Source organism: Eschrichtius robustus, chromosome 15 (genome assembly GCF_028021215.1).
Source record: "Eschrichtius robustus isolate mEscRob2 chromosome 15, mEscRob2.pri, whole genome shotgun sequence".
Taxonomy (NCBI): Eukaryota; Metazoa; Chordata; class Mammalia; order Artiodactyla; family Eschrichtiidae; genus Eschrichtius; species Eschrichtius robustus.
Window position 1 is genome coordinate 89,660,822 of NC_090838.1, and position 24,308 is coordinate 89,685,129.

The 24,308-nt window shown below is 44.9% G+C and overlaps 1 protein-coding gene across 4 annotated transcripts in view; it reads left to right on the forward strand.

Annotated features, from left to right (window-relative positions):
* NPAS2 (neuronal PAS domain protein 2) overlaps positions 1–24,308 on the forward strand; it is a 188,857-nt gene that overhangs the window by 36,032 nt on the left and 128,517 nt on the right. The window contains exon 1 of one of the 4 annotated variants that reach the window (XM_068564273.1): positions 18,299–18,329. The exons of 2 other annotated variants lie outside the window; for them this stretch is intronic. The gene's annotated coding sequence lies outside the window, so the exon portion shown is untranslated. Of the gene's footprint in view, positions 1–18,298; positions 18,330–24,308 lie in introns of those variants that run through there. One more of the 4 variants, XM_068564275.1, reaches the window with a different exon arrangement.

The following is a 24,308-nucleotide window of genomic DNA, read 5'->3' on the forward strand; positions in this document are numbered from 1 at the left end:
GCTGAAATTTTGCAGACTCTCCCACTCATGTCCCTGATGGTCTAGAGTCCAATCCAGGGTCCCATCCTGCATGTACTTGTCTCTTCCATCTGGGACGGTTCCTAAGTCTTCACTTGTTTTTTATGGCCTAGACATTTTGGAAGATGACAGGTCATTTACTTTCTAGAATGACCCTCCATTTGGGTTTGGCTGATGTGTCCTAGTGGTCTGATTAAGATGATGTATTTTTGGCAGGAATACACAGAGTGATGCAACACAGCAAAAGGCCGGGCCATCCATCAGCCCCATTACTAGTGACATTAACTTTGATCGCTCAATGAAGGCTGTGTTGCCAGGTTTCTCCACGGAACTCTTTTGTCCTTTTAACTAATAAGTATTAAAAGATATTTTGAGGCTAGCTAAACATACTGTTTCTTATGAAGTGTTCACTCACTAGGTTTAGTATCCATTGATGCTTCTTGCTTGAAACAGTCATTGCTAGGGCGGTTGCCAGGTGGTAAGTTTCAAATTCCTTCATCCCTTCTGCATGTAGCAGTTGGCGATCTACTCGGAGGAGGAACTCTCCTTCTCCCTTATTCATTCATTCATTTGTTCATTTGTTTGTTCGTTCGTCCATTCCTTTGTATCAGTAAGATTTCATGGATTCCTGCTTTATTCAATAAATTACAGTTCGGATGTTCAGATTGCCCCTGGTTTGGTCAGTGAGAGCCCTCTCGAGCTGGTTTTGGACGTGTCCCCATCAATCTTTGAGTACGTCTTACTTTCTGAGACAATAAGCTGTTCCAGGCCCACCCTGTCCTTTCCCTGCTCTGGCCCTGCAATCAGCCTGCTGCCCTTTGGCGAGGAGCATCCTACTGAAGGGCTCTGAGCTGGAGAGCGACCTGATCTGATGAGCATTTTTAAAATATTACTGTGGCTGCCTTTGAGGGGTGCCATGAAGGCACAGGCGAGAGAATCGGGGAGGCCACGGGGAGGCTGTTCACTGTCGCTCAGTACGGTGGCTCGGGCGAGATCGTGACATTGCAGATGGATAGTGGGGACGGATTGAAGGAAGACTTTAAAGCTAGAACTGACAGGTGATGGTGGGATGTGGGGAGTGACCGAGGGGGAGAATGGAGGCGTCCCTTCCTGGAATAAGAAAAATGGGGCAGGGTAGGTGACGAGTTCCTGTTTGGGTCTGCGACCCTCGAGAGCTCTGGGCAGCCAGGGAAGGGGGCAGGTGGACACAGGAGCCTGGAACTCAGAAGAGAGACCTGGGCTGGAGCTGTGGACCCGAGACTCGTGAGGTTTGGCCACATCTATGAGGGCCTCATGGGCAGGCTTTGAATCAGGCCTTCCTGGCTGTAACAGCTTCTCCCTCACGCTTGCAATCTGCATTGTCTTGTTTCTGCAGCTCTTGGCAAGCGCTTGGCATTTTCACAACAGAGTTCAAAGCCCGGGGGCCTGTTTTCTGAACTCACCTTTGATCCATTTAATCAAGAAGGAGGAGTGTAAACAGATCGCCTCCCTGCATTACTCGTGACAACCCGACCCCAGCAGACTGGGAAGACCTCGACAGTAATTGTCACACTTTGTGTGTTAGGGATTCTGTACTGAACTGTACATGTGTTAAAAAAAAAAAGTGTGTGCACATACGTGTAATATGCAGTACCTAAAATGATTGCCGTCAAAAAACACATTTTCTCAAAATTAAGGTTGACAAGGGATTACTGAAAACAGAACGTAGATAAAGAATCCCTAATAAGAAGACTTATAATCATGGCTTTCCCACAGCCCATCAGAGGGTGAAAGGAATATATTGGAAGCAGGATGCCTGCCAACCCCAGGAGCCCAGCGTCAGATCTGCTGCTATGTAGATGCTTAGAGCGCAAACACACAGTGGTTTTGTCACCCAAGACTTGCTCCTCAGACAAGCCATGAGACAGGGCTCCGGCTCTCATGCACTGAGTTCAGTCATCGCAGTAGAGATGGATGTTGTTTGCTTTGGCAATTTTGCTAACGTTTACGGAGTGATTTTTGCCTCTAAATCAGAAACGGCCAGTTTTACTGATGTTTGTGGGGCTGCTTTTAACTTTGGCTTTTGTCTGAAAAGCAAAGTTGAGAACTTGCAGTGCCTCTTATGTTAAATTTTATTGAAAAATCAAGGATTGGCATTAAGTGTAGCCGGGAAGCTGGGAGGCCAACTGGAAAGCTAGTGCCATGCCAGGGCTGGTGCCATGGCCAGACGGTGGTCCACGTAGAATGCATGGTCTTGGAGGGGGTCCTGGGGACGCTGCAGCCCACGGCCCAACAATCACTATCCCAATGCTTCCTTATCGTGACCCTCCTGAATCCTTGGGAGACCAGGAAGGAGGGTTTCAGATTTTGCTCAGAGATTCTACATTGTCCACAGGCATCCTTTTTTCAGCGAGCCGCAGTCACTCTTCCTGTTCATCACGCCTGAACTGTGTGTAGGGCCTGGTTTCTACGTATCGCCAGTTTGGCTGAAGGTCTGTGGGGAAGGATGCAGACAGTTCTCTGCTTACCCTTAACGAGAGCCTTCCTTTACAGGGGTCACCATGTACAGATCCCATTTTGTGCCCTCACGACCCGAGGAAAGGTAGCTGTCTGAGACCTGTGTGACTGTCTCCTTACACCGCCTTTTAGCGGCATTAGTAACAGCTGCTTGTCGAGCTGTTAGTGAAACGGTGTTGTTGGGTCACAAGGGAGAGAGCCCAGCCTCGGGACGGGAGTAGCGCCCGCTCGCCGCAACTGGAGAAAGCCCGCGCGCAGCAGCGAAGACCCAACGCAGCCAAAACTAAATAAATAAAATAAATTAAAAAAAACAAAAACGAATGGCATGTGAAGGACTTTAAATAGCTTTTCTGTCTTTCCTCCTGCAAGTCTAAATGCAGGAATAGGAAATTATGGACGCTACGGGGTTGCATATTTAAATACAGCTGGACCATTTTCATCCAACAATGAAGAAATGCTTTTGGTGCACATATTTTATATCTTTGCCATTTTGCCCATCCTTATATGAGTCTCTTCCATCTGTGAGCTCTAATAGCTCCTGCTAAGTATCTAATTCATACAGAACTCCCTAGGTTCTGCTTTGTAGTGTGATCATTGCTGTACAGCTCTCTCTCATAGACTCTACCCTCCCTGAAGGCACACTTTGGCCCTAAAGCACATCTTAATTTGTCACACTGCCTAACCTGAGCTGAATACAAGCCAGCACTGAGGAATTGCAAGAAATGAATGAATGAAAACATTTCTACTGCCTTAAGACTGGTCTTGTGAAAATGCTTTGCTGAGATGTTGTCAAGAAGGGATGCGTATTGCACTTGAAATATCAGAAGCTAGATGCTTAGTTGGGAATTTGGTTGACTTACATTATTATGACTTAGCATCATATTTCTTTGGAAGTTATAAATAATTCAGAGCACATGTGGGATTCCTTTTATCTTTTCTGGCTTGTTGATTTGTGTGTAGTTTTTTTAAAAATTAATTTTATTTATTTATTTATTTTTGGCTGCATTGGGTCTTTGTTGCTATGCACGGACTTTCTCTAGTTGTGGCGAGTGGGGGCTACCCTTCGTTGTGGTGCGCGGGCTTCTCGTTGCGGTGGCTTCTCTTGTTGCAGAGCATGGGTTCTAGGTGCGTGGGCTTCAGTGGCTGTGGCACGTGGGCTCAGTAGTTGTGGCTCGCGGGCTTAGTTGCTCTGTGGCATGTGGGATCTTCCTGGACCAGGGATCGAACCTGTGTCCCCTGGATTGGCAGGCGGATTCTTAACCACTGCGCCACCAGGAAAGTCCCTTGTGGGTAGTTATTGGGCCGAATAAAATATGAAAAGTGGAATGAGGTCTTATCTGAATGTCAACTCAACATCTTGTGGTTACTGTTTAGTAATTATCAAGTTACCTTAAATCCTAGAGTCAGTGGTCCATTGAGATAAAACATTAGGAGTATATTTGAATTGCTCATAAACTTCCTTGATATCTTCCAAAATATTGTGATATAATAAGATTCTCTGCTTCCGAAGAAGATATAAATAAAGCCTCTACAGCATCTGATGGTGATTAGTTGAGAATTAATATCCCATATGACCAGCTAGCAGTTCCCTGGAATAAATAATTCCCAGGGAACCCTGCTTTAGAACACAGGCCAAGCCATTTCTGAGGCCGAAGGAAAATGACATTGAAAAATGGTTGGCGAGTCATTTATATTGTTCGTTCGTCTACGTAACCAAAAAAATGTAGCATAGCACTACTTTATGCTGCAAAGAGACTGCTAAGTGTTTCAGGTAACTGTCAAGGCTTGTAAACGGGATTTACAGTGAAGATAAAGAGCAGAAGTTCTCAAATTTATTGATCTTGGGACCCCTTTACACTCTTAAAAACTGTTGAGCATCCCCCAGTTTTTGTTTATGTGGCTTATATCCATGGATATTTACCATCTTGGAAATTAAAGCTGAGAAACATTTAAAATAATTTTTAATTCATTAAAAAATAGTGAACCTGAGAAAACCATAATTCAAAAAGAGTCATGTACCACAATGGTCATTGCAGCTCTATTTACAATAGCCAGGACATGGAAGCAACCCAAGTGTCCATCGACAGATGAATGGATAAAGAAGATGTGGCACATATATACAATGGAATATTACTCAGCCATAAAAATAAATGAAATTGAGTTATTTGTAGTGAGGTGGATGGACCTAGAGACTGTCCTACAGAATGAAGTCAGTCAGAAAGAGAAAAACAAATACTGTATGCTAACACATATATATGGAATCTAAAAAAAAAAATGGTTCTGAAGAACCTAGGGGCAGGACATGAGTAAAGATGCAGGTGTAGAGAATGGACTTGAGGACACAGGGAGGGGGAAGAGTAAGCTGGGACGAAGTGAGAGAGTGGCATGGACATATATACACTACCAAATGTAAAATAGATAGCTAGTGGGAAGCAGCCGCATAACACAGGGAGATCAGCTCGATGCTTTATGACCACCTAGAGGGGTGGGGTAAGGAGGGTGGGAGGGAGATGTAAGAGGGAGGAGATACGGGGATATATGTATATGTATAGCTGATTCACTTTGTTATAAAGCAGAAACTAACACAACACTGTAAAGCAATTATACTCCAATAAAGATGTTAAAAAAAAATAGTGAAAAGTGCATTGCATTCTAACATAAAAATACTGTGTTTCCTCAAACAGTATAATTTAGTGAGAAGGGTGGCATTGTTTGAATTTTTGCAAATCTTTTTATTGTCCGGCTTACCAGAAGGGAGGTATCACCTGTTAATATCCTCTGAAAGACTCCACTGCACACTCTTGAGAAAATGAGATTGAAAAAGACAAATAATGTCTTTGTATTATTATAAAATAGTTTTGACTCTGGCTCTTCTGAAAAGGTCATGAGCACCCCAGGGGTCACTGGTCCACTCTTTGAAAACTGCTAATGTAGAGCGGTTAGTTGAACCAGGATATTCTTGAACGTGAGAACCCTGAACTCAACTAAAAATCTGTTCTCGGTGCCAAGGTGTTGACAGTCCCTGTGAGGAAGTGTGCTGTGCTGCCTGCCCAAGCTGGTGTGATCCTTTGGCCACCTTCAACCTTCCCTCTGTCCTGGGGACACAGTCTGGCCTCCTGTCTGCTTAGGTGGTGTGAAAGCTCTACTGACCTGCTCTTGCCCTCTGGGCAGCTCACATGCTTCCCTGACCAGGGGTCACTGACATGTTCTACTTTGTACGACACCTCTGCTCAACTCGGGCAACCTGGTCACACAGACCACCACCACGACACCAATTAAAATAAGAAGGTGAGCTCTTGAACAAACAGAACCCTAGTCAAAAACCCAACCCTTTGGCCTTGTCTCAGAGAAGAATTTAGAAAAGGGGCAGTTCCAGGAGCTTGGTGCTGTTGACTGAATCTTCAACCACATGCACAAGGTCATGCTTCCTCTTGACTTGGCAACCAAAGGCGCTCTGTATAGGAAGGACAACTGGCATTTGGGGAACAAGGATCTCCTGTTTGGACCAAGACTTTGTGAGTTTTAGAAGGCCGGAACCTGGAGCAGTGCTGCAGAGGGAGACCTTCAGCTGACTCCAGATAGAACTGTTGACCTTCCCAAGTGCTTGCCTAGACTCTGGCCCTGATAACTGCTTATTCCTGCCTCTTCACCGACTTTGACTCCAGCCAGTGACCCAACCCCCAGCCTGACTCCCCAATGTCCCCTCCACCCCCTCATCTGTGTTCACACTCAGCTCTTCCCCTTATGAATGGACTGTTTCTCTCCTCATTGCCTGGCATTGATCCCTGCTGTCTAAACACACACTCAGCTGGAACCGAGCTGTGCCATCAGTTAGGGCTGGAAGACTGGACCTGGAGTGAGCAGCGTGACAAAGGAGTTGAGGCCAGAAAGGATAGAAGAGAACAATCGATCAGTGCAAAGGATTCCTGTCTACCTTCTGCTTTTCTCTTTCAATGCTCCTGAAACAGTTTGTCAAGATCAGGCCACTCATGAGTCACTTGTTTACTGTGTGATTTCATTCCCCTCCCTGGAAAAAGAAATCCTAGGGAAGTAGAGCTGGGTTCATTTTCCTCTTATCCAGCCCCCTTTCTGCTTTTTCCAGCAAAGCTTACCCCCATCCGCAGGCCCAGATATTTCCATCAAGGACCCTCTACGTTCCAGCAGTCTCAGAGTTAACCTGGCACATTGAGATGAACACAGATGCTGGTGCTTTCTTTTTGAAAATCGTGTCTGAACCTGAATGCAGGATGATTAGGCTACTCACTTGCCAAATAGGACATACACCGCAAAATGTTCAGAATTATTACAGTGCCCCAAGGAAAGGCAAGAGGACACCTAGTAGTAGGGGTATCATTTTTGTTCACATATGCATCCCATCATTCAAGCATATTTACTGAGTGCCGTAATGTGCCAGACATTGATATATCTGTAAACAAAACAAAGATTCTTGCTCTCATTGTACTTACGTTCTAGACAGTAACAAGTCATCATCCGTCCAAAATTCTGGATGAAATAAATCTTTTCTCTAGATTCTCAGTGGTCACTTTGGTTGTTGTAGCTTCTGTACTGTTTCTTGTTTGTCTTGGGGGAGATGTCCAGGGAGCTGAGTATGAGTGAGGAAAACAGAGCTTGTTCTCTTTGATGATATCAGGCACACTATTCTAAAGGCAATAGTTTACAGATTAAGTTATTTTGTAACCAGCATAATATCTGGTCACCTTACAACTAGTTGAATTTGAAATAGTTGCTCCAAATCCTCTGTTTGGAACACTGAAAAATAGTGTACTCTGACCTAAAAAAGCAACTTTCTAGATGGTCAATATTTGTTCTCTGTGTGCTTGAAAAGAGTGTTTAGTCTCCCATTATTGGGTGCAATATTTCATGTATGTCCATTAGATCTCTGCCGTTCAATTTTATATATACTAATTGTCGTATTGCCTGATATATCATTTATGAAGTGAGATATGTCAAACATGTGAGTGTGATAGAAGAGTTGTCAGTTTCTCCTTATAGTTCATTACTTTTTGCTTTGTATATTTTGATGCTCTGTTGTTAGGTGCATACAAGTTTAGGGTTATTTCCTCTTCCAGGTGAATTGAAACTGATAATATTCTGTGACCCTCTCTTATTTCTAGTTGTGCTATTGCCTTAAAGTCTATCTATCTGATATTAATAGAGGTACACCATATTTCTTTTGTTAGTATTTATCTGGGATTTGTTTTTTCTCCTTTTACTTTTTAGTTCTCTGTCCTTACATTTCAGAAATGTTTCTTGTAAACAACATTTGCTGGTTTCTTAATAAGCATGTCTGGTGATCACTTTTTTAAACTGGAGAGAATAGTCCATATCTTTATTATGATTACTGAGATATTTTAATTAATTTATTTTTTAAGAACTCTTTTTTAAAAAAGTATTTATTTATTTTATTTATTTATTTGGCTGCACCGGGTCTTAGTTGAGGCATGCGGGATCTTCGTTGCCACGTGTGGGATCTTTGTTGCGGCATGTGGGATCTTTAGTTGCAGCATGTGGGATCTAGTTCCCTGACCAGGGATTGAACCTGGGCCCCCTGCTTTGGGAGTGCGGAGTCTTAGCCACTGGACCACCAGGGAAGTCCCTTTAATTTCTTTTTAATCATTTTATAGTATACTTGATATTTGTCCCACTTTTTCTGCTTCCTTTTTTCTCTTTTTCTTCCTCCTTTTGGATTTTTCTTTTTTGCTTCATTACATTTTTCCCTCTAATTTGAATTTATAATGTCTATGCCCCTGAGTTTAATGATTACCCTAGTATTTTAACATGAATACTTACCAGAGTTCAACATTAATAATATTTTTCTTCTTCCCACCAAACACAAGGACCTTAGAATGATTTATTACGTACATGCTGTTGTTATCCACCATTTTTTTCCATCTTTTTGCACCCTAAATTGGTCATTATTATTATTGTTATTATTATTGTAAAGCACAATATATTTTCCCACCATTTCTTCTTGCCTCTTAGAACTCCCATCTGGGATAATTTCCCTTTTTCTGAAGGATATCATTTAGAATTTAGTTTGGTGACAGCTTGTTAGTGGAAACTCCGTTTTTTCCTGCATCTGAAATCTCAATTTTATCTCAATTCTTTTTTTTTTTTTTTTTTTTTTAATTTTTTATTTATTTATTTATGGTTGGGTCTTCGTTTCTGTGCGAGGGCTTTCTCTAGTTGCGGCGAGCGGGGGCCACTCTTCATCGCGGTGCGCGGGCCTCTCACTATCGCGGCCTCTCTTATTGCGGAGCACAGGCTCCAGACGCGCAGGCTCAGTAGTTGTGGCTCATGGGCCCAGTTGCTCCGCGGCATGTGGGATCTTCCCAGACCAGGGCTCGAACCCGTGTCCCCTGCATTGGCAGGCAGATTCTCAACCACTGCGCCACCAGGGAAGCCCTATCTCAATTCTTGAAAGACATTTTTGTTGGGTAAACAACTCTAGAATGATGGTTATGTTCTCTCATCACGTTGAAGTTAATATTTTCCTATTATCTGGCTTCCACTGTTGTGCTTGCAAAGTCTGGCACCAATCCAGTTGTTGTTCCTTTTTAGGTGATAAATGTTTTCTCTGTCTGGCTTCATGTAAGGTCATCTCTTTGTCTTTGGTAGTCTGCAATTTCATGGTGATTGTCTCTAGGAGTAGATACATTTTTATTTATTCCACTTAGGATTGTTGGGCTTCCTGAATCTAAAGATTCATGTTTTTCATAAATTTTGGAAATTTTTCTTTTGAATATTTCCTGTTCACCATTCTCTCCAATATCTCTTACTAGAACCAGTTTGACATGTATTAGATTTCTGTCTGTTAGACTTCATTGCCCTCTGTTAAATTACCTTTAACAGAGGGCAATTACCCTCTTAAATTACCTTTTCTGTTTTCCATCTTTTTGTCCCTGTATTCTGCAATCTAGTTAATTTCTTCAAATCTGTCTTAAACTTTACTGATTCTTTTTTTTTTAACATTTTTTTTAATTTTTAATTTTTATTGAAATATAGTTTTTTTTTGTTTTTTTTTTAATATGACAGCTTTAATTATAATTCCCGTCCTGTTTTATGTGTTACTATTGTGTTTTTTACTGCCAGAAGCAGTCGTTCTTTTTTAAAATTTATTTTATTTTATTATTTTTGGCTGTGTCTTTGGGTCTTCGTTTCTGTGCGAGGGCTTTCTCTAGTTGCGGCGAGCGGGGGCCACTCTTCATCGTGGTGCGCCGGCCTCTCACTATCGCGGCCTCTCTTGTTGTGGAGCACAGGCTCCAGACGTGCAGGCTCAGTAGTTGTGGCTCACGGGCCCAGTTGCTCCACGACATGTGGGATCCTCCCAGACCAGGGCTCGAACCCGTGTCCCCTGCATTGGCAGGCAGATTCTCAACCACTGCGCCACCAGGGAAGCCCAACTTTACTGATTCTTGCTCCACCTGTGTCTCAACTTAATTTTAACCAGTCCATTGGGTAATTTAAATTATTATATTGTTATTCTTTCTTCCTTTGTCAAAATTTCAAAATGTTTTGTCTTTCTGTTTTAGTAATTCCTTGTTCCTCGCTTTTATCTTCAGGCTTCTTGTTTATATCTTTATACATATTAAACATACTCACTTTATAGTTTAGGTGTGATCCTTCCAATCTTTGGAATCATTGCCAATCTGATTGTTTCTGCAAGTGTCCTTTTTCCTTGCACATTTTGTAAATTTTGACTGGACTCATATTCCTTGGAATTTGATCTGTGAACATTTTTTGAAGCTTGGGTTAAGGTTACTTTCCTCTAAAGAGGATTTGGGTTTGTTCTGCTCTGCACCTGAGTCCTGTCTACCTGAAACCACTTAAATTCTCTTATAGATTTTCAAATCACACAAGTGGAATTTGGGCCTGAAACCTATGTGAAGACCATCTTGTGATTATGACTGTATGGGAGAGATGATTTTTCTCCTTGGGATTGAAAACTGCAAATTCCTTCCTTCCCCTTCTGTGTAATCCTTCTCATTCTCACCCACACTGATCATAGCCCTCCTTTGAGATCGAGCTTTATGCAAGGGTCTCCTATTGGATTCCCAACATGGACAGGCTTTGTCTCTTTCCTTCTGCCTCATCCTACACAGCGTCATATCAAAGGTCAAGGTCACCAGGGTTCACCTCCTAGGAGAACCTAGCTTCAACCTCATTTACTCCCAGGACCCCTACCTCCACTCTGTGTTTGGCCTGTTCAGACTCCTGTTTTCTTATCAGCTCAGCAGTGATTCGGATATTTTTTTATTCTTTTATCCTTCATTTTTAGTTGACTTCAGCAGAGGGTTGTCCAAAGTATCTGGAATTAGAACCATGTACAGTTAATCCGTGTTCTCTATTGTGAAGGCCAAGGGTCGCTATCTTGTCTCTCGCAGATGCCACCTCTTCCATCCAGTTGCTCAACTGAAGGGTGGCGTGGACGGGCCCCGTCTTCTTCCACATCCTTTGTCCTGCAACACCCTCAGCCCAACCAGCACTCTAGTGTGAGGGGCTGTACGGATACCAGCAGACATGGATGTGGCAAAGGCTGATGCTGCAGACGCCTCCAGGTGATGATTCCTGTAGGGGCTCGGTGCTTCCTTTTGTGCCTCTGAATTGAGCTGTGTGACCCTTAGTGGCACCTTGGACTTTGGAAGGGTCAGGTCCTGTATCACTCAGGCCCGAGATCAATGACTCTTGGCTCTTTGTCACTGCTGTTCTGGCAGCCTCCTCCCAGGAGAGGCTAGTGTCCTGCCACACTGCCCCAGGCATCCTGTCACCCCTTTTCAGAACCCCCTGGCTCTAAGGCAGGGGCCGGCATACAGCCTGCAGCTGCATCTCACTCACAGCCTGTTTTTGTAAATAAAGTTTTATTGGGACACAGCCATGCCCATTTGTTTTGCACCGTAATGTCCCACCCACAAAATTGAAAATATGTATTATCTATCCCTTTATGGAAAGCATTTGCTGGCCCTGCTCTGAGGCCTCACTAGGCTACTCTCCCCTCCTTCAGCTCCTCCCTGGAGCATGCTGTATCCAGATGCCCCTTCTGCATTACCTGCACTCACAACCCCACCAGCTCAAGCCTTGCTTCCCCGATGGCTCCCTCCTTTCCTAAGCCTGGTCCTCATTTGCCCTTTGAAACACTAGAAATGCATCTCTGCTTGTTAAAAGACAGTGAGTGATGTGCCCTGAGAAACCCTCCCTTAATGAAGTTAGACTCTGATAGTCTTCGTGCTCCATCGGGAACCTTCCTCCACCCTGGAGTGGGTCTTCAATTTCAGACCTTTTGGGGAAGACAGATATCTTGCCTCCATCTATTTACATGTTCACGGCAAATACACGTTTCAAGCAGCAGACATAGTCTTGGAAATAAGACAACAACAAACTTGTAAAACACTATTCTAGTGAAGTTAAATAGCACTTAATGGCATTAGAGGAGCTTTTCTTTTAAAGCAAAATCTTGAACAGTAGAGAATTAATTTATACCGAAAACAATGCTTGTTTTGCAGAAGAGGCTCATCTATAGCTGAAAGAACACAGGCCATTGATGGCCTCATGGCCAGGAGCATGGACTGTGGAGCCAGACCGCTTGGTGGCAGTGCCACTAACTAACTGGTGACCGTGGACAAGTCACTTAGTCTTTCCATGCCTCAGTTTCCTCATCTGGGTAAAGGGGTCAGAGGGCCACTAACATGATAAAATGAGATCAAATGTTTTAAAGTACCTAGAACAGTGCCTGGAACCTAGAAGCCCTTCACGTGTTAGCCATTATCATGTTATTTAATTTTTCTGACCTTGTGTTTCCTCATCTGTAAAATGGACATCACAATAACAAACTTCTGTTTTGTTTGAGGAGTAACCATGATGGGTTCAAAGCACCAAAACAGGGCAAATAAATGGTAGACAGATACTATTTTTTCAGGTTTCATTAATATTGATAATTGTCCCATATCTCTTTTTCCCTGCTGAGGCTATCTGTAAGTTCCTTTTTTAAAAAAATGGTTTCTAGAAACATCCTCAATATGGTGGGCCTTCAATGACTGCTTTTGGCTTGTTCTATGGCTGAACACTGCATGAGAAGCCCAGAAAGGTGACTGTTATCTTTTCTACCAATTCTGTTTACCCAACACTCAGCCACCACCTCCAGGGAGCCATCCCGGATTTCTAAGCCCCACCACCTGGGCGCTTCTGTTACATCACACAATGACTTTATCTGTCTACAGAGACAGAGACAGAGTTATTTGTCTGCATATCTGTTGTGACTGGCAGACTATGTTCCAGTAGGTACCAAAGACCTACTGGTTCTGTGCACACAAAAACAAATTAACAAATAAACAGATGCCAATTAAAAGTTCTTTGAGAGTACACAATGAATATACCTATCTTAAGAATTGTTCAGTATGGCTCATTTTCTCAACACAATTTCAATCTTACAAGAGTACTCTATAAATAGATGCCTTTTTTTCTACCTGGCTCCAAATTGCAGAGTTAATGGAAATACGCACACGAGATCACCAACGATATATGCCAATTCAGCCATGTTGTCCTTTAAGCCTCTGTGTTTTCTCCTATTCTTTACATTTTGTTCAAATGCCATTTCACTTATTAATGTCACCTCTAAATATTTTAGAATTATATTATTAAATGTTTAATTTTATAATAATTCAACGGGGATTTGTTTGGTTTACACAAGAAGCAGGGTTGCTGGACCCATGTCATGGAAGGTCTAAGTAAGCTCATAATCCCAATCACCACCCCTTATATAGGTGTTGTGTCTTCTCTGGTGCTCCTCGTTGGAACTTTCTACAGCTTTATAGAGCTTCAGAAGTGCTTAAGGACAGAAAGTAGCTTTACAGTTCAGTGAACCTGAAAAATGGGAGGGGCTTCTGGATGCTTTTTCTCAGAGGGCGGTTTTAAATATGTAATCCAGTCTTGATTGTCCAGCAAGTAGAGAAGAGTAGTGGAATAAAACCCACACAATGGAGTGTGACAAAGATTGATTACACTTGAACTTGCCATGTGCTGAGCACCCCACGTTGCCTCACCCAGGCTGGAGGCATGGTTTCTGCTTCAACAGAAAAACTGGGAATTCTTAGACAGCACTTACGATTTTAAGAGATAAAAATAAAGTAAGACATCAGTTTTCTGCAAGCTTTCTTACAGCCCTGCAGTGTGGTAAAGGCAGGGAACGCCCAGAACGCTGGGGCTCTTCACCACAGGCTGGCTGCTAACCTAGAATTTCGGGTGCTCTAATACCAGGTTCTGGGCCGCAGCCCCAAGCAGGGTGGATAGACTCATGTGACCATGTGGTGGGCCTCCTGCTGGATAATTTGTCTGTCAAGTTTGTAGTTATTGAAACTGAGTTTGGAATCCTGGACATGTTGGCAGGTTGAAAAGAGTTGTTTTCATCATTTGTAGAATCAAAAGCTTAAGCACGCATGGCATATACACACACACACGGGAATATTATGCAGCCATGAAAAGGAAGGAAATTCTGACACATGCTGCAACATGGATGAACCATGAAGACATTGTGCATTTTGAATTAAGGTTTTCTCAGGGTATGTGCCCAGTAGTGGGATTGCTGGGTCATATGGTAGGTCTATTTTTAGTTTTTTAAGGAACCTCCATACTGTTCTCCATAGTGGCTGTATCAATTTACATTCCCATCAACAGTGCAAGAGGGTTCCCTTTTCTCCACACCCTCTCCAGCATCTGTTGTTTCTAGATTTTTTGATGATAGCCATTCTCACTGGTGTGAGGTGATACCTCATTGTAGTTTTGATTTGCATTTCTCTAATAATTAGTGATGTTGAGCATCTTTTCATGTGCTTCTTGGCCATCTGTATGTCTTCTTTGGTGAAATATCTATTTAGGTCTTCCACCCATTTTTTGATTGGGTTGTTTGTTTTTTTGATATTGAGCTGCATGAGCTGTTTGTATATTTTGGAGATTAATCCCTTGTCAGTTGCTTCGTTTGCAAATGTTTTCTCCCATTCTGAGGGTTGTCTTTTCATCTTGCTTATGGTTTCCTTTGCTGTGCAAAAGCTTTTAAGTTTCATTAGGTCCCATTTGCTTACTTTTGTTTTTATTGTCATTACTCTAGGAGATGGATCATAATTCAAAAAGTCACATGTACCCTAATGTTCATTGCAGCACTATTTACAATAGCCAGGACATGGGAACAACCTAAATGTCCATCGACAGATGAATGGATAAAGAAGATGTGGTACATATATATAATGGAATATTACTTAGCCATAAAAAGAAATGAAGTTGGGTCATTTGTAGAGACGTGGATGGACCTAGAGTCTGTCATACAGAGTGAAGTAAGTCAGAAAGAGAAAAACAAATATCGTATATTAATGCATATATGTGGAATCTAGAAAAAATGGTACAGATGAGCCTCTTTGCAGGACAGAAATAGAAACACAGAGGTAGAGAACGGACGTGTGGACATGGGGTGGGAGGGGAGGGTGGGATGCACTGGGAGATTAGTTTTGACATAAATACAGTACCATGTGTAAAATAGCTAGCTAGTGGGAACCTGCTATATAGCACAGGGAGCTCAGGCTTGGTGCTCTGTGATGACCTAGATGGGTGGGATGGGGGGAGGGAGGTCCAAGAGGGAGGGGATATATGTATACATATAGCTGATTCACTCCATTGTACAGCAGAAACTAACACAACATTGTAAAGCAATTATACTCCAAAAAAAAAAAAAAAGACATTGTGCTGAGTGAGAGAAGCCAGACACAAAAGGACAATATTGCACAATCCCACCTATACAAGGTTCCTAAGGTTTGTCAGATTCATAAAAACACGAAGTACGATGGTGGTTGCCAGTGGCTGGTGGGGAGTTAGTGCTTAATGGCTACAGAGTTTCAGTTTGGGGTACTGGAAAAATTCTGGAGATGGATGGTGGTGATGGTTACACAACACTGTGAATGTGTTTAATGCCACTGAAGTGTACACTTAAAAAAGGCTAAGATGGTAAATTGTATGTTATGTATATTTTACTGCAATTGAAAAAAAAAGCTTCAGAAAACACATACCCGACACTGGGAGATCATGCATATGTGGTTTTGAAGCCTCATTACTTGGACTCTCAGAAGGGTGGGAAGGGGCAGCTCCTTTCCTGAGGCTGGACAGAATCAGACCTGTGTGGTCCCTGGAAGCGTACAGTTGTTGAGACCTGAAAGTGTGGGCAGGGCTGTGTTCCGCTGGCTTTGTAGACCGGAGGTGATTTACTTTGGCATTTTTAACAAAGATTTAAAGCTTATGGAATTTGCCAGTCGGCCTGGTCTTAAGGCCCCGGTTAAGCAGCATGTACTCTTTTACTTAAATACAGAACAATAGCAGACGGCATAAAAGCTTTCCCAGGGCTATTTTTCCCTTGAAGTAACACAAAGGAAGACGGATGAGGCAAAAAACACCCACATGGAATCAAATACAGCAGAAAGCAAATTTCAAACCACATGATGTTAGCACAGAAGGGAAACGGAGACGGGTGAAAACTGTGTGAAGTGCAGAGGGTTCGCAAGTGAGGGCTCTTAAGCTATTTTTAGCATCAACAATGCTATAAATCCTGTTTTTCCGTGACACTCCGGTGAATTGAATTATTTGCGTTTCTCTGCTATTACCGCACTAATTGTTGGGTTTGATGGAATCAGAGCAGGCCTGCCTGAGCGGCAGCTGACCTCAGGCAGAGAGGCCTACTTTGGGGTCAACTGGGCATTGCTGGTTCGTTGATCCGGTAGTATCCAGTGTAGTGACACACTGGAGCCACAGATGCACTTTTCAGCATTTCTCCAGGGCAGACAGGACAATTGAAATTTTTGAACCAGAGCTCGTGGCTGGTACCATTTTGGGGGCCAGAATGCGCTGCGTGGAGAAATGTGTGGTCCCAGGCCGGCCTCTCGGGACACCTCCACTGGTCTGGACACGCGGTCAGCGGGGGTCACTGCTGCGCTCCCTTCTGTTAGGCCCTCAGGGCACGTGAACTCAGGTGTTGGCCTCTTCCTTTGGACCTGGCTTCCTGGCGAGGCTGTGTGTCTGAATCTCTCAGGGGCCCAGGACTCTGTATTTTAGTGGCTCTCCGGCTTAGTTCTGCCGCCCTGACAGATCTGGGAACCACAGCTTTCATCAGTTCACTTCCATCAGTGGTAGCAAATAAAGAGCTTAAATGGGAAGCTGGTGCATGATGGGTGGAGAGGCTGGGAGGGAATGGCAGTTACTGGGGGGCGATGGGCCTGCATGCTGGTGGCACAGCTCAGCTCTCTTAGGAAAGCCACACGGCGCTGACATCCGTCTCCTTGGCCATCTCACCTGTCTGGAACACACAGCCAGACAGGTCACAGGGCCACCCCTGCTGAGCTCCTCAGGCCTTGGAGGAGGAGGAGGTCACCTGCTCTCTGGTGCTCAGGGAAGAAGTGCTGTGAAGGTGGGCAGGTGGCCCCAGGGACCAGAGAAGCTGATGGCAGAATAAAGAGGCTTGGCATTCCAGGTGCACTTGACTTTGTACCCAGTCCCCCGTCAGGAGCCCCTCACCCCGAACATCACTCATCACAATCATCTTGAGGACCCTGAGCCACCCGGCAGAGGGGACAGTTATGTTCACTTCACTCCGCGGAGGCAGACAGGGAGATGCGAGATCGCTGTGGGAATTGCTACATCCAAAATGGATAAAATAATAAGAGAACCTTCTGGACCAGTTTGGCTCTGAGAAAGATTTGTTCTCCTACACAGCTGAGCCGTGTAAGGGCTGACACATCTGAAATTCATCAGCCTCCCCGCCCCTGGGTGGGCTCTGCAGCCCCGCGCCTTCCCCGGGACTCTCATTTGAGAACAACTGCAGGGGCCGTCTCATTACTTCACAGGGTCCTGCCTCCGCGTTTTCTGACGCGTTTGCACTCTGTGGTCATCGCTCCAACCTTCAGCGGTGAATATGCCATGAGTCTTGGTTCAGCACCCTTCCTAACATGTCTTAGGGAGTGCCATCGTTTTACTGAGATGCAGCTTTACCTTCAGTTGGTGAACCCTCCTGATTTTACTCCAGCTTGTAAGACCCGTACAGTACCAGAGACCAAGGAAAACAGATTTATCAAACAGGGCTGAAACACAGTGGAACGTTTGAAAACTCTTACAGCCTGGGGACTTCAGAATTTGTAAACTACCGGTGGTAGAGCTGAGCCCAGAACGCTGTGTGTTTGTGGACCCTCTGGACTCCTACGCTGATTGCAGAAAGTGGTGACGACTCGGAGTTACCCAGCGTCCGTGGAAGGTTCTTTGGCAGCGGCTGAGATGGGCGGCCGGCAACAGAGGACAGTCTCCAAGAACCGGGTCAGTGCGAGTGGCCGTGCAGGGGTCAGTGCCCCCCAGGCTCCAGACGCCAAGGAAGGCTGAGCAGGAGGAAGAAAGAATCTAGAGGGCTGTCCCAGGAGCTCAGCAAGGAGACAGGAGCAAGAGGGAGGAAGTTTTCCCTGATATTTATGCCTAATCAAGACTTCTACGGGCCGAGAGGAGATGGCGTCCCCATAACAAAATAAGCATGCTTTGGAAACAGCTGAGAACCCAGAAAACTAGTGGCTCATCTTTCCAGCCTTGGCTGAAAACATGAGAAAGATCCACAGCCATAAGCTAGGGAAAAAACACCTACCTGAACAAAGAAATACGAGAGATTTCATTTCTGCTTCTGCTGCTTCATTTCTCCTTTAAAAGGATCACCTGGCTTTAGCCATCATCTGATGTACATTAGGCTCAATAGGAATACACACCTTCAGTGATCTGCCAACAGTATCCAGGTAACAGCCTTGCTTTGTTGCAAGAAATGTTTGCTAATGTTGTTGGTGTTGAGTTTGTCGATTCTCATTGATACCCAGCTCTAAGGGCGTGATGTTTACTTGTCTGAAATTTATCCGAGTTCAAATAATATAACCTGGGTTTTAAATGCTCACCACTGATTTTTTAAAAAGGTATTGTGAATTTTTTAGAGGAAAATGCCCTCTAGCCCTTTTCATGGAAGTCAGGAGAAAGTCTGGGGCACGTACGGGTAGATAGGAATAATTTGCTTCTTTGATAATATTGAAATGCTCACCATGTTGTGGATCACGTTTTACTTTAAGTGATCTTAAAGTGAAGTTAAGTGAATTCCACCTCAATTTAAATAATAATCTGATCTGAGGGCTGTCATTCTATGTAGCCCTTGGACACATGAGAAGAAATGAGTAGGACCAGGAGGAGGGATGGGGGGACGGTGGTATTCTGGCTCAATAGGAGGAATTTTCTAATAAGTTCAACTAACAGGAACTAGAAGAGGCTGCCAGAGAAAGCTGTGCGTGCCCTCTCCGTGGAGATGGACCCCTCACTGGCTGGGATGCTGTGGGTGGCATTCGGGTTCCAGAGCAGGGGTTCTCCGTCAGCAGTGGTTCTGGGTGGACGGGAATCACCTGGGGGCGTAGAGTCAGGCTGGGCCCACCCCCCAGAGGTGCTAATGCCATTGGTCTAGGACACAGCCTGGGATTCTGGTCAAAGGCGCCCGGCGTCCATCTGCTTTAGGTGGAAGCAGGGGACACTTAGCATCCCTCCTGCCACCCATGCCTAGCGATCCTTGTGTACCTGCAGCTTCGTGCCACCAGGCGCTGCTTAGAAATGCAGGGTCTCAGCCCCGCCCCAGACCCACCCGCTCAGAATCGCACTGTAACAAGATCCCAAGGTGATTGGTGTGTCCACTGGCGTTTGAGAAGCACTGCTGTAGACCTTTATTTGTCAAACACTTTGAACGGCTGCTTCTCATTTTATCTTGTGAACCATTGCGAGTGGCCACCAGGGCAGGCCACAGTCACTGTTGCTAGATCAGATGTGTTTGCCGTCGGGGAAGTCGAGGCCCCGAGGGCGTCTCTCCCTCCAGGCGATGCCAATCTCCTGATGCCTAATCCAGGCCCACGTCCTGCAATGCCCTGCCCTCAGCGCAGGCTGAGTAAATATTTGATGTGCTGAGAAGGAAGAGACAGACAAAGGGTGGAGGAACCTCGGGGGCCCTTCCGTATCAAGCTCTCAGGCCAAAGGCACCTGAGCTTACCCTGAGCCCAGCTGCCTGTTTCCTGATCTCCATTCTGTGCTGGGGGCTCTGGGTTGTGATGTGAGGGCCCAGCTGAGGGTCCTGGTGAGGCTGAGGATGGGGGTGGACACACACGGTGGCTCCCTCAGAGGTGAGAAAGGATGGAGACGCACCCTCGGCCGGGGCTGGAGGGAGTCTTGTTTCTGATGTGCTAGAGTGGGGACCCAAGGCCCCTTTCCAAGTACTGACACCCCTGGTTGGGAAAGTATTGTTGCTAGCTAACATCTAGGAAACATTTTCATGGTGTGACCTTCTTAACCCCTCTCTGCTTTGGCTTCCTCGTTGGTAAAATGGTGAGCATTCCATGCAGCCCTCTGGGGCCCAAGACGCAAGGGGAGAAGGCCTGGGGGGCTGGTGGCCAGCCAAGCACCCCCAGATCAAACCAGTTCCTTTCCCTGCAGGAACTCACTGAAGCATCACGGTGGCGCTAGAGGCTGCCCTGAAGGGGAGTGGGAGGGGAAGGGTAACTAGAAGAGAGGAGGCCCGGGAGGAGGCCCTGGCGGCCCCGATGGTCACCAGGCTTCTTGTAAGGACTCCTTACTGTGTAAGCCGTTGGCCCTCCACGTGTGAATTTGCAGCAGAGCTGGTTTGCCAAGTTACCCTTTGAAAGTCTGCAGGCTCTGGGGGTGTTATGACGCTCGGTCAGACCAGGAGTGGGAAGGTCAGTCAGTGGAACATGCAGTAAAGACCTGGCCGGGCCCCAGATCTCAGGATACGGCCTTTCTCATCCCAGTGTTCACGGTGTCCAGCATCCACAAGCAGAGGGATAGATGTGGGCATCTCAGTCCCCCCCCCACCCCCACTGAGGGGTTCTTGCCTAAAGGAGCTGCAGGGTTCTTCCGGGGGCCGAGCCTGCTGGAGGAGGGGGCTGGAGGGACGGGGGGGACCCGGCCCAGCCTCTGCGGGTCCTCCCTGCTCTTGTTGTCATTTGCTGTTTCCTTCCTTTTTTTTTTTTTTCCCTAAACTTGTTATTTTGAAATAGTAATAGGTTCCTAGGAAGTTGCAAAGAACTGAGTTCCGTGTGCCCGTCACCCTTTTCTCCGCAGTGGTTAATCTTGCATCGCTAGGATACAATGCCAAAGCCAGGAAATGGCACCAGCACAATGTGTGTGTATAGTTCTGTCATTTTACCACATGTGTAACTTTGTGTGACCACCACCCCCGTTCTCTTGTTTTTTTGGTTTTTTTTTTTTTAAGAATAGTTGTGGGATCCTCACAAACTCCCAAAAGACTGATTTCCTGGTGGCGGGAGGGAGCTATGTACATTTCAGATGAAGGAGACACAGTTCACGTTGTATCCTGGAGTTGTGTGGTGCAGTGACCCTCTGCCTGGCCTGTGTGAAGTCACTCACGTGCACACGCACTTACACACACACACACACACACTGTACACGCACAGATGCGTGCTTTGTCTGTGGAACACGTGGATGTGTTTGGCAGCCTTTTCCTAAGGCTGCTCCCTCCTTGGAAAGGAGAAGAGCCCACTCTGTTGACCTGTCTCCCTTTTTAGAGGAGAAATCAGCATGAGGTCAGATAACGATAGAAATGGAAGTTGCTTTCACGTGTAAGGAAAAACGACCCCACCCCACCGTCGGGAAATGACTTGCAATCATTTGTGACCTACACTTCCAAACACAGACATAGCCCTCAAGGACACGGAGTCTACAATGAATTGGAATCTAAGCTAGAGGAAGCATTTGCACCCGGAAACCATAGAGCAGACAACCCACAAGTATTGCCATTTTACCTGTTTAGTATTAAATTTCAGATAGAGGGGTTAATTTTGTTTTAACCCCCGTCCGGAACGCAAAGGCTGGGATCCATTGGGGCCAGATGTTGTCCTCAGTGACTGAGTTTATGCCAGACCATCGGCAAACTCGGTCACAGGTGGTGCAAATGAGGTCCCGGGGTCACAGTGGGTTCATGGCCTAGTCCTTGCCACTGACGGCATCAGTACCTGACAGGAGACCGGAAGGCAGGTCCTTGACCTACATCTGACTCATTTGCTTGCAGACAGGCATGTCAGAGCCACAAACCTGGACTTCAGGCACCACATGCTCCAGGATACTAAGGATTTACGTGCCCACTGTTAAGAGCAGAGCAAGCTAGCACGAATGGCCCTGATTGTCACCATGGCACAATCATGGATGGCGAATGCTCTGTCGCGGCCAGGCTTTCCTCATCCTGCCTCCTTGTCACCTGTCTGGACACCTGGGCAGGTAATTCTCACCCAGAAGAGTACATGGGCTAAATGACCATCTTCAAATAGTTAGAAGACCACATTTTTTAAATTGAAGTATAGTTGATTTACAATGTTGTGTTAATTTCTGCTGTACAGCAAAGTGATTGAGTTATATGTATACATTCTTTTTCATATTCTTTTCCATTATGGTTTATCACAGGATATTGCATATAGTTCCCTGTGCTATACAGTAGGATCTTGTTGTTTATCCATTTTATATATAATAGTTTGCATTTGCTAACCCCAAACTCCCACTCCATCCCTCCCCCAACCCCTCCCCTTGGCAACCACAAGTCTGTTCTCTATGTCTGTGAGTCTGTTTCATAGATAGGTTCATTTGTGTTATATTTTAGATTCCGCATATAAGCAATATCATATTTGTCTTTGGCTTACTTCACTTAGTATGGTAATCTCTAGGTCCATCCACATTGCTGCAAATGGCATTATTTCATTCATTCTTTTTTATGGCTGAGTAATATTCCACTGTGTGTGTGTGTATCCGTATATATATACACACACACCACATCTTCTTTATCCATCCATCTGTTGATGGACATTTGGGTTGTTTCCATGTAGAGGACCACATTTTATACAACATTTTAGAGTTTACAAAGTTATTTCTTATTCCACCAAAGGAAGAAACCACAGTCCAAAAGAAGTGGGTGATTCCCCAAGCTCATCCAGCTGGTCAGTGGATACCGTAGCCCTCTGAATCCTCTGATAACACGTTCCCACTGACTGAGGCCCATCCCACACAGAGCAGTCCTCCTGTCTGGCCCTGGAGAGTGGCATGCAGCCCTGCAGCGTTTTGTGAGCTTGTGGGAGATAGAGGAGCAGCCCCTGGTTCCATGGGGAGCCCTGACCCGGACTCATCTCTGCTCATCCTGCCCCTTCCAGGTCCCCCAAGGGCAGGCAGGGGCTTGAGAGAGCTTGACCCTAGTTCTGGATTCTGGCTTCCAAACCCAGCTCTGGCTACAGCTCCATGGGGCATCTGTCAAGATGTTTGCTTTTGAGTAAAACCATGATATTTTTCAGTATTTTAAAGTTTCCTTGAGGCTGTTCTTCCCGAATTCAGTTCCTTCCTCTTTGTCTAAATCCAAGTCATGCTCTCGCCTTCTCCCTGTGGCCATATGAGGGCACTTAGGAGCTTATCAGAAAGCAAACAGTACCTTGGGAAGACAGAAAATTCATTCATTGCACTGGTTGCATCTGTTTTTCTGCAACCAAGATAAGAGACAACAGAAAGAGGAAAGCATATGCTTTGTACGACTCACCACGATCCCACCTCTGATGCGGATGTGTTCTTCCTGCCCCTGGGATTCTTGGCCTCACGGTGGTGTAAATCCTACAGTGTTGCTGTCTCACTGTGTTGCCATGCAAGACTTATGAGCACACAGCACACACACACACAACCATACGTTGTTAAAATCATAGCTAAGGCTTTGTTGTTTTTCATATAATTTTTCATGACCTCAAAATGTTTGCACGCATAGGGCCAGAGACAGACCACTCCTCGGGGTGGGTTGGCCTGGTGTCATTCTGACATAGACATGAACTTAACTTCTACTCTGGAACAAGGCAGAATAAACAGTTTCAATCATGTGAAGGAGGAAAGCAACTCAAGTGAGCAGTTCAGTGAGAGTATAGGTAAAAAAGAGAGAAAATATTTCTAGAAGAAAGAGTTAGGAAGGACTTAATATTCCTTACTGCCATTTTATTTTTTTACAATAATATATATTAATAAGTATAGGGATGTCCCTGGCGTTCCAGTGGTTGACTTCGCCTTCCATTGTGTGGGGTGTGGGTTGTGGGTTCGATCCCTGGTCAGGGAGATAAGATCCCACATGGCTCACTGCCAGAAAACCGAAACATAAAACAGAAGCAGTAGTGTAACAATGTCAGTAAAGACTTTAAAAGTGGTCCACATCAAAAAAATCTTTAATAATTATATATGATATATATAATAGAGAACTTGACTTTGCCTAATGAAACATGGCCTAAGATCTTGACCTTTTCATTCTGAATGAAAGAAGGAAGAAATTACAATGAATACGTATTGCTTCTCCCTCTGAAAACAATGAGATAACTTTTTTTTTAAGGTTCTGATCTTTTTTATTTTATTTTATTTTTTTAACATCTTTATTGGAGTATAATTGCTTTACAATGGTGTGTTAGTCTCTGCTTTATAACAAAGTGAATCTGTTATACATATGTTCCCATATCTCTTCCCTCTTGTGTCTCCCTCCCTCCCACCCTCCCTATCCCACCCCTCTAGGTGGTCAAAAAGCACCAAGCTGATCTCCCTGTGCTATGCCGCTGCTTCCCACTAGCTATCTATTTTACATTTGGTAGTGTATATATGTCCATGCTACTCTCTCACTTTGTCCCAGCTTACCCTTCCCCCTCCCCATGTCCTCAAGT